This window comes from Chiloscyllium plagiosum, chromosome 3 (genome assembly GCF_004010195.1).
Source record: "Chiloscyllium plagiosum isolate BGI_BamShark_2017 chromosome 3, ASM401019v2, whole genome shotgun sequence".
Classification (NCBI taxonomy): domain Eukaryota; kingdom Metazoa; phylum Chordata; class Chondrichthyes; order Orectolobiformes; family Hemiscylliidae; genus Chiloscyllium; species Chiloscyllium plagiosum.
The window spans coordinates 62233084-62240508 of record NC_057712.1 but is presented as its reverse complement, the minus strand read 5'-3'; the positions used below and the strand labels follow the sequence as shown (position 1 = coordinate 62240508).

The following is a 7425-nucleotide window of genomic DNA, read 5'->3' as shown; positions in this document are numbered from 1 at the left end:
GAAATTCTTGGTGAAAAATGCTGTTTTTAATGTGGGGCCAATAGTTGTGTTTGCCTTAGGACGCTTGATAACGTTGATTTCCATGTGACTTCGTTGAAGATTGAACATTGATGGGTTTGCTTCAAAAACACAGGCTGGAGGATTTGAACTGCGAGTATCCGCAATGTCAGGGTGACTGGATCAGACAGTGTGATTGTATAGTAAGTGGAGATCGGAGTTCGAATCGGTGAGTCTTGCTGTACACAGTGGCGCGGTCGGGTTCAAGAACCGGCACTTTGCCAATTTCTAGACGTTTTTATTTTAACTTCTTTACGATGCCAGACATGGATTAGATTTCAAATATAATTGCCAAAGTTGTGAAATCTACGATGGAGCTGAGTCTTTTTTATGTGTGCAGTGTTCCCAAGCCTTCGGGTTTTAGGCGTTTAATCTTTGTGTGTGTTTCCCGCTATAGCCCCGTTCTTTAATTAATTCTTGTCATTTCATATATGTCTTCACATCTATTACACGTAAGTTTAAAATGTATTATACCTCTTCCGGTTTAAATTGTTTATTAATTGATTTTGAAAACACAGATCTTGGTAAATACATACCTTTTGAGACACGAACGATGATGAAGATTATTATTCGTAACTTTTATTGACCTGAGTGAAGCTCTGAGAAATCTTAATGGACATTGCCTTGGTAGAAATTAATGAGATACTAGTAAATACTTAACGTGTGTAATAAATGCTCGGTAGAGCGGCATAGGCTCCATTAGGCACTAGACCCCGTGCCTCGGTTTTACTTTAAAGTAAGTAAGTTGCTGTTAATTCTTAATCATTCCCCATCAGGGGGTCAACCCGAATCATTAGTACATTATAGTTCGGGATAAGAGGAAACCAATTGGAGTTTGATTTAACTATAAAGGGGCGGACATGTAGAGAGTGTTCCGACTTGTGAGCGAGCACATTTGGGGCATGAATACAACATGACTATTAACAGATTATAAAAATAATTAGACAAACTGTTAATTTAACAGAGAATTGTGTAAATAGGGAATTGACTCCACATGGAATAGTTAAAGCAGATGGCAATGATTATGTAAATTGAAACATAATAGATTTACAAGAGAATAAGGAATAAATAGATATATGCGGAGGGCCGGAAGGAATAAACGGAATGCGCTGGAGTTCCTATACAGCTAAAGAAATGATGTTGTGTTTGAGATTGAAGAAGAAAGAAAGATGTAATTGTTGGAGGATATTAATGACTAATCAAAGGGTGGAACAGCAGCAAGAGGCGTTCAACCTGGAGAACTCTGAAGTAATGCATTAGATTAGATTCCCTACAGTGTGGAAACGGGCCTTCGGCCTAACAAGTCCACACCAACTCTCCGAAGAGTAACCCACCCAGACCCATTCCCCTACATTCTTCACCTAACACTACGGGCAATTTAGCATGGCCAATTCACCTAACCTGCACATCTTTGGACTGTGGGAGGAAAGCGGAACACCCGGAGGAAACCCACGCAGACACAGGGTGACCGTGCAAACTCCACACAGTCGCCCGAGGCTGGAATTGAAACCGGCTCTCTAGCGCTGTGAGGCAGTAGTGCTAACCACTGTGCCCCCATTAGGAGTAGACAATAAATAATAGGATCCTGAAACTGTACAGGAACAGAGGGAAGCCCTATAATTGTAATGCACGAATCTGTGAAGGTGACTAAGCACATAGAAAAAAGTCAAGAAGGCATTTTGGAAATTTACGTTAATGAGTTAAAACACATAATAAAGGAGCAGGGAGGTTATGCTGGAGCTAAATAGCACGAGTTTGCTTACTGCTGGAATACTGGGTACACTTCTGGTCATGTTACTATGGGTTAGATGTGTCTACAGGAGAGAGGTTACAAGCAAGATTTATAAAGATGCTGCTTGGACTGTGGAAGTTCACGTTTGAGGAATCACAAGATAGGCAGGAGTTATTTTCTTTGGAACAAAGGAAATGGTGGAGGTGGAACATGTAATTGAAGTGTAAAAAATGAAAGTCTGGTTAAAATGTATAAGAAATCAAATTTGCCCTTGGGTGAGAGGGCATAGATTTATTAGAACAGGTCGGCTCAGGCTGATGTCAGGTGGTCTGTACAATTCCATTCTTTCGTTGAGACTTCCCAGTGGTTAGTTACAACCAAGAGACTTTTTAGGCCATGCTACACTCAATGCTTGTAGATCCATAAGCTTTGATGAATCATTTTTTTTGTTGCTTGCAATTTGTGTTTTATATTAGCATTCTGTCAAAATGATGACTTTTAAGGAATATAGGAGTTGTATGATTTTGCTATATTTAACTGTTCCAATACATTTGTCACATTAACTCTGCCTAGAAACATGGGTGGAAATTGTTGCAAAGATTTCAGTAGGTCAATCAAAACATGTCAGAGGTGATTGAAGTGATGTTCAAAGTGACACACAGTGACATGGCAGACGTCACGTTAGCATGGATGCTGTTATCTGTGCGGCTAAATGCAAATGAACTTCCTGGGTTTTGTGTAATTGAAGGTCAGATGAAGTCTTAGCCCGCTGGCATAACACTGCATACTGTGAGCCCAGGGAAATTCTAATAACTATGAAGATTATAAAAAAAGTCTGTGTACAATCAATTTTTCAGGACAATTAAGAGTGGGGTTCAAAAAACCCATAAACAGTATTTGTTTGATACACTTGTGTGAGATTGTACCTGTGGGAGAAAACCCACGAGCAGAACTGCCTCGATGAAGTTAGCTATTGGTAAAAGACCTGAAATTATTCTGTCACTGAGTGCTTGAGTGCAGTTTCTGCACTTCATAAATACATAGGCCTAGGAAAGAAAGTCAGTCAACCAAAACAGTCAGAATATCCATAGCAGACTAGTTCGAGAGAGGGAGTTTAAATACTAGATTAACAAAGTGAAGAATTACATATCTTGTGAAGTTTAATGAGATTTAATGAGCTTCTGAGTCATTAATATCTCAGAGTTGTTGGGATTTTGCTGGATCTGTCATGTCCGCTTTAGGTATTTAATGCACACTTTAGGATATTCAGTTACAGTCTCTGACCCATATTTATCTCATGTTAACTCAGAATGTTAGAATATAAATTGTGTTGCAGATTATGTGGATGGAAAAGTTTACTTGTTCAAAACCTAAAAAATGTGGCTTCTCTTAGTAGAAATCCTGCATCCTATACTTTACAGACTTCATAAAAAAATTATTCACATCTAACCCAATTGTGACAATGATTGCAACAATTGTTTTGGGTCTCCTCAAGTTGCAGTTTTGCTTTGAAATCAATGATCATCTTTGCTTTTGTAGCCTCATAGACAGAGTGTTCCAGGCATGACCACTCACCACATCAGAACATTTTCCCACATATCTGTCTGCATCTCTAAATCAATGTCTTGTCGTTTTTGTACCATCAACAAACATCAATGGCTTTGTCTTTGTTGAACCTCTCCAAACCAATTCTTTTCATGAATAGTTCCATCAAATCTCCACTCAACCTCCTTTGCTCAGACCAGCTCCTGCAACCTAATGTTATAGCTAAATGTTCTTAAACTTGGAGTCATTTTTATAAAGCTTCTCTGAGCCACATTCTTCCCAAAGTGTAATAACCATAAATAGAAACAATCTGATAATTGTAGACCAACCAGAAATTCCCTGTTTTTCATCACAGTTCTTCCATTTACATTGCACAGGATCCCCAATGCCATCCTAGCTGCTTGGCCAATGCATGTGCTGCCATCTTGAAAAGAGCGATACACATGAATCCACACCCCCACTCCTTGCCCCCAGGCCTGCTGTTCCTAAACACTTTTTTACAATTGTGCGTGTGCGCTGAATGCAAAGTATTCAATGCACACTCTTGCACTCATCATTGGTTAAACCCTTCAGGTAAAAGTAAAAGGAAAATCCTATGGTATCATTTTAAGGTCAAAGAGAATTCTCCAACTGACTTGGGAGAAACACAAAAATATATTAATGGCAATTAGTTGAATTTTCCCCTGGGAGAAATGACTGTGTCATTCTGTGTCTATTTATTCCTCTCTATTGAAGTAATTTCAAACAAAAACTCGACAGCCTGTATCCATTACTGCAGAAGTTGTACCCCAATAGCTTTGAAAGTCACATCCAAAATCTGGATTGGTGTGGGATCTTGCTGTGTGCAGAAGACATGCATTAGTGACCCAGAAAACACCCGCTGCTTAAAAGCACTTCATTAGTTATGTGGTATGTTTTGGGCTGTCAGAAAGTTTTGATGAAAAATGCTGTGTAAATTCATTTTATTTTTATATGTCATTGGTTGTGTTTGTGTTAGGACTCTTGATAGCATTGATTTCCGTGTGACTTTCTTTAAGATTGAAGAAGACTTTATTGGGTATGCTGCAAAAATACAGTTTTAGAACACACACACATGGTGTATTTGAACTGCGAGTATCTGCAGTATCAGGGTGACTTAACCAATCAATAGGATTGAGCAGTGAGTAGAGATCAGAGTTCGAATCTGTGAGTCTTGCTGAATGCATCAAACACAGTGGCATGGTTTGGTCCAAGGACCGCCACGTTGGCAATTTCCAAATGGTTTTATTAATTAATTTCAAAAGCACAAATCTTGGTACATATCTTTTGAGACATGAACGATGACGAATTTATTTGTTTTATGGTGATTATAAATTCTGAGAAATGTTGATTGGCATTGCCTTGGTAGAAATTAGTGAGATTCCAGTAAATACATAATGTGTAATAAATACTTGGTACACTGGCCTAAGCACATTGGCAATTTCCAGATGATTTTATTTTAACTGGTACTTCAACAGTGCTTGAGAACAGTGCTTTCTGGAGCGAGAACCTATAATAGGTCAAAGCAACAAAGCTATGAGTGCAAATAGAGGAGAATTGTTTAGGTTTTGTGATGGAGTTGTTACAACCGTATGTGTTCTGTGGCCATACCTCCAGCTTCCATTTTGCTTTCTCTCTGATACTCAGGGAAAGTAGATTTAGGAAACATTGTTGCTTGGACAAAAGGAGGAATTGGATCGTTACAGAGAAACCTATTCTCCACATCACTTGATAAACCGAAAGCATATCAAAATTAATCTCCGATTACCTAGAAAGTGAAGAACAAATTCAAAGAGAAGCAGAGCAACTGGGATGGAATAATGGATAAGCAGAAAAAAAGAAAGCACCAGAAATGCAAAGAAGGTTAATGAAAGAAATAAAATTATCACAGAGAGGCAATAATGTTTCATTCTAAAGTCTCTGTTGCTAAAACTTGTGAAATTAGGTATTTCAGCCAAAAGGAGACAAACAGTAAAGAATATATTCATAGATTAAAATATGTCAGTGGAGACATCTAAGTTCTGTAGAGTAGAAAATTCATTACTTTTACCATTGCTATATTTTAGTCTCCAACTGTTTAATTCATCAAACTTCTCAGTGGTCACATTGCAACAATGTTAAACAATCTACATTTCAGAAGACTGGGAAATCCACATGGGGCATGTGCAACATTATGGTTCATTTAATTTTCAATCATATTTTTGTGACGTTAAATCACAGTATCGTATAATTAGACATCAACATGGTCCCAGACCTGAAATTTGTTTTAATTCTGGGTAAGACCCAGAATTTGCTATGATCCAGTCAGTGACCAGCAGCACTTTTTAAAAGTAGATAAAATTTGAAATCTCATTACTCACAAAGGGATTTTAATTAAATTTCAAAACGTTTCTTGTGACCTATTTCTGAGATAAGTATAATAGCAGCTCAATCCAAAAATATAGTCATGTGACATCTGGAAGCCATTTCTATGCTTTTGTGTCCATTTTAAAGATGATTAGCCTTCTTTACTTCATATACTATGATTACACAATTATTAACTCATTATTAACTCATCACCTTGTGTCTTTAATATTTCCAGTTGGTGACCCTTTCAACTTTCAGTTTTTTATTTCAAACTTCAGGAATCCATTGTACTTTGCTTTGAAATACTGAATAAGCCCCTGTTTCTGTAATTCTGTTTTGTGTGGACATTGGCCAAGGGATAACATTCATTTTTCTGTGAAGAAGCTTTCCTATTACCTGATCCCATTCCATGTGTCATGCAAGATGCATGCCATATGGTAGCTTGGAAAGATGCAGAACAGTAAAGGTTTTTGGTTGTTGTCTTCCCATTGTCAATGAAAGAGTTGTTCTGACAGTGGAGTAGTCTGTAAATCTTTGTGACAGTGTTGGAAGTGGTGTCCAATGACATCCTTGGAGAAATTTATCCAGTTCTGCCTGGCCGGCACAATGTCAGGCGGTCATGGGGAAAGCCATATTTGGAATGCAAAAATCCTAAAAGACATACTTTCTTGATCTTATCCCTAATAATAATACCAGTATAAGAGATGATGATGAATGGGACAATTCATTTCTTAATATTTGATATTTACACAGCCTTGCCTCTAAAAGTTAGGTGCTGTGTCATCCTTATCTGAGCCTGAAGTAAGGTGAATTACGTAATTAGACAGTGCCTGATTATTTTCAGTGAAATCCATAAATTCAGAACTCAAAATTATGAAACATTAAAAGGTGAATCTTTAATGCAGTGCAAATGCTTGGATCTGAAGTATTCCTAGGAATATACACTCATAAATCTTGAAAATCCTAGAAATTCTGCAGAAATCAAAAGCCTGTGCTGCAGCTGGAAGTGTAATTTGATCCCAAACCCATCATGTTGAGTCCATTACTGATAATGTTCGAGGGACCTGTGTTTGCATTACACCATGACAGGTTTGAATTCATAGTGCATTGATGACCACGAAGATATAATTAATTTTTATTTAAAAATCTAATTACTGTAAGCAAGGAAATTTGCCACCCTTACCTCTAGGTGCCATGGCAATGTGACAGGCACTTGACTACCTTCTGAAATGGTTTAGTAGGCCAGTTAGTCTGTCAAACCACTCAAAAGTTTCAAAAGAATGAATCAACATCCTGCCATTGACCCATGCACTGGAAGTAACCACAGGAAACTCAGCCCTGCCGACTCTACAACACTCTCTCTCCTAAATTTTAGATTCTAGTTCCTAAATTGGGAGAGTTTTTTCTCAGACTAGTCAAAGAACCCCACTGGTCCTCACCTACCACCCCACCAATCTCCATGTACAGCGCATCATCCGCCGTCACTTCCGCCACCTCCAAACGGACCCCACCACCAAGGATATATTTCCCTCCCCTCCTCTATCAGCTTTCCGTAGAGACCACTCCCTCCGCGACTCCCTTGTTAGATCCATACCCCCCACCAACCCAACCTCCACTCCCGGCACCTTCCCCTGCAACCGCAGGAGGTGCAACACTTGCGCCCACACCTCCCCCCTCACTTCTCTCCAAGGCCCCAAAGGAAACTTCCATATCCGCCACAGATTCAC

At 38.7% G+C, this 7425-nt stretch overlaps 1 protein-coding gene across 2 annotated transcripts in view; it reads left to right on the top strand.

The window, feature by feature from the left end:
• Positions 1-200: 200 nt before the first annotated feature.
• Positions 201-7425, top strand: part of opn5 (opsin 5) — a 61606-nt gene continuing 54381 nt past the window's right edge. The window contains exon 1 of one of the 2 annotated variants that reach the window (XM_043683123.1): positions 201-226. The gene's annotated coding sequence lies outside the window, so the exon portion shown is untranslated. Of the gene's footprint in view, positions 227-470; positions 510-7425 lie in introns of those variants that run through there. The other variant, XM_043683134.1, reaches the window with a different exon arrangement.